Genomic DNA, 3,865 nt, shown 5'->3' with positions numbered 1-3,865 from the left:
TCTTTATATGAGATTAGGAAAAATGACAGGGAGAGAGAAAGCAAGAAAAACCGAAAGACTGAGGAAATAGGAGTATGTGAGGTGATGCAAATTGAGTCACGACCGATCACGAAATCAATACTGCCTAGATATTCAGAAGGATGAAACATGACCGGGAATGTCTAGTACGTCAGAATTGAAACTATAAAACTGATTAGAACCAGCCTAGATGTATTGGAAAATAAGTACATGAGCCACATGCAAATGTCAAGCTACATTCTACGGCCTGCAAGTCACACATACTAAAAATGAACGCACATCTACACACAGACACACACACACACACACACACACACACACACACACACACACACACACACACACACACACACACAGTAACATACCAGCACACGCTAATGCATTCACACACAAGCACACCTTGACATTAGTGTCCCCTGCTTAAGGGCAGTGTGGTGCCCACGTCTCTTTATCTGCATGTAAAAACTGTGGTGTTTTATCGTCCTCGTTCACTCTTCCGGTCCTCTCCTTTCAGGGCCCGTCTGTGTGGTCCCACTGTTCACCACAGCCTGAGAACACTATGGAGGGGAAAGCCAGCGAGAGTGAGAGTGTCAGAGAGGTGTGCTAGGAAGATTATGAAGGGGAAAGCCAGAGAGCGTTAGAGGGTGAGGGAGAGCAGGGGGGGGGGGGGAAGCAGAGAACTGACATTCAGCCCCGGCGCCATACCTCGCCTGTGGAATAATGATTAGGCTCTCAGCATGCCAGTCACTATCAATGAGTGAGTGAGCAAGAGAGAGGAGAGGAGGGAAGAGCGGGAGAAGGAAAGCAATGCATTGGGAGAGAAACAAGGTGAATAAGAGAGAGAGTGGAGTGAAAGGGGGATTGAGCGGGTGGGGCTATAAAAAAAAATTATAAAAAAAAAAGAGCCCCGGGGCCTATGATTTCTTAATCTGGCCCGGACTCACACACATGCACACACACACAGCAAATCACTGCAGGTAGTGCCCGTTCTCAGCAACGCCAGATGCCACGTGTATGAGTGATGCTGTGGGGAGGGGGCTTGGCAAGGATAATCATAGGTCAAAAAGATGGTGCACAGGACTTGAATTATGTACAGAAAATAACACTGTATGACTGTAAATGTGAGGATATGATTCTGGACTAAAAACTAGAGAAAAGATAAAACAGGAAGAGAATGTCTCCTCAAACTAGGAAGGATACATCCTCTCAAAACAGGAAGGACATATCCTCTTAATTAAACCAGGTTCCACACACAACTTTGACACATCACTAAAGGGACACATTCACTGATAAAAGGGACTAGCTGTTTCCACGCTTGCCCTTTTCCAGCAGCGGAAACATTTCTGTCATTGTTTATGTGGATGGGCTAGTCACCCATCATACAGGGGCCATTTTAGGTCTCAGCTGTGGCTGCTAGGTAGTAGGGGGCCTAATCAGTGTTACATGTTAAAGCCTCCCCCGTTTTCCCATTCCAGCCAGGCAACACCTGACATAAGTGTCATGATTTGGCTTATTTTGCATGACGCAAATTGAGAAATATGATCTGGCAGAGAAAATGAATTGCTGAGATTTCACTACCATAATGCCTAGATGAGATGATCTATCTTGTTTGCGTGGCTACTCTAGCGCCTCGTCCAAATTTGAAGTGCGAAGAAGACAAAATGAAGTAACAATGACGAATAGCCATAATATAAATTCTGAAATCACGATTGAGCAGAAATAGACTCTGAATGAGCTCCAAGGAAGCTCCGAAATGTCAAAAGGGAGTTACACCATTGAAGTTGACATGGACAAAGTGGTTACATGACGTGTGACAAGACTTTACACAAACTGTTGGAAGGTTAAACGCTCCATCTCACCACCCTCTAGATTCTTACCTCAGGAGTGTCGAAAACAAACCAAGTTTGAACTTGTTGGGCTCCTGCCTCTCCAATGTCTGTCACAGGAATCACATCAGTGGCAAGAGTTGTTAGAGGCTTTCACTACTTAATGTAGTAGACACATGAAGCAAGTGCACCATGCCCCGTCTCAAGTGCACCATGCCCCGTCTCAAGTGCACCATGCCCCGTCTCAAGTGCACCATGCCCCGTCTCAAGTGCACCATGCCCCGTCTCAAGTGCACCATGCCCCGTCTCAAGTGCACCATGCCCCGTCTCAAGTGCACCATGCCCCGTCTCAAGTGCACCGATGCCCCGTCTCAAGTGCACCATGTCCCGTCTCAAGTGCACCGATGCCCCGTCTCAAGTGCACCGATGCCCCGTCTCAAGTGCACCATGTCCCGTCTCAAGTGCACCGATGCCCCGTCTCAAGTGCACCGATGCCCCGTCTCAAGTGTACCATGCCCCGTCTCAAGTGTACCGATGTCCCGTCTCAAGTGCACCGATGCCCCGTCTCAAGTGCACCGATGCCCCGTCTCAAGTGCACCATGTCCCGTCTCAAGTGCACCGATGCCCCGTCTCAAGTGCACCGATGTCCCGTCTCAAGTGTACCATGTCCCGTCTCAAGTGCACCGATGCCCCGTCTCAAGTGCACCGATGCCCCGTCTCAAGTGCACCGATGCCCCGTCTCAAGTGCACCATGTCCCGTCTCAAGTGCACCATGTCCCGTCTCAAGTGCACCGATGCCCCGTCTCAAGTGCACCGATGCCCCGTCTCAAGTGTACCGATGCCCCGTCTCAAGTGTACCATGCCCCGTCTCAAGTGTACCATGTCCCGTCTCAAGTGCACCATGCCCCGTCTCAAGTGTACCATGTCCCGTCTCAAGTGCACCACGCCCCGTCTCAAGTGTACCATGCCCCGTCTCAAGTGTACCATGTCCCGTCTCAAGTGTACCATGTCCCGTCTCAAGTGCACCATGCCCCGTCTCAAGTGTACCATGTCCCGTCTTAAGTGTACCATGCCCCGTCTCAAGTGTACCATGTCCCGTCTTAAGTGTACCATGCCCCGTCTCAAGTGTACCATGCCCCGTCTCAAGTGCACCGATGTTTGTATCCAAGAATTGCTGACATTTATTGGATCTTCTTGACATTAGCTGGATTTCAGAGCATGCAGACACAGCAAAATATTTCTTTTTTTTAATGCGCTTTAGGGCTTTTCACACTACTGACCCAAACCGAACCAGGCCAAACCAAGCTGTACTGAGCTGGCCTGGTAAGCACTTTAGTCTGAAACAGGTAAAAATGTTAAGACATTAGCTTCATTCATTCTTGATCTCACGGACTAAATCGGAATGATAATACGACAAAGCAAATGACTGACATTTATCCTTCATTTCAAGGTTTATGTCAGTTCAACGTGCAGCCATTCTGTTTTAACGACCCCCCCCCCCACGATGCATAAACACCACAGGAAGTGAGCGCACTTCAAGCTTGATGCTTCATTTGACAGTACAAGTGTCTCATTGACTTAACTGCCTACATGCCCATCTGCCCGCATTGCAGACATGCTCCTGGAAAAACAGATCAATTTCTGTTCCAGTCTGACCTGGTGTCAAAATTTGCTGGCATTCTAAACAAGCCTGGCTGGGACTGACACCATTAGCACTTGGATGCCTCTAACCCAGACAGCTGCCAACAGTCGGCATCTTTAGACCTCCCTCCCCACCGCATCAACTGCTGTCAAGGGATTTGTTACCACAAATATACCACTAAATAGCTTTCCCACGCCAAACAATCTCTATCTGAATCAAAGCCTAGTTTACCTAGCTTTGGGGACCCTTTTCGTAAGTGGGTTTTGTAATTCACAGATCCTTCAGTTCACCTTGTTCTTAATTCTCACTCTGAGCAAGGGAGAACAGGTTATTGTTGACTAGTAACAGAGAGTAAAACTATTTAGAAACAGAAACATTT

Source organism: Salmo trutta, chromosome 36 (assembly GCF_901001165.1).
Source record: "Salmo trutta chromosome 36, fSalTru1.1, whole genome shotgun sequence".
In the NCBI taxonomy this organism is placed as follows: Eukaryota; Metazoa; Chordata; class Actinopteri; order Salmoniformes; family Salmonidae; genus Salmo; species Salmo trutta.
Note: the sequence above shows the minus strand (reverse complement) of the source record.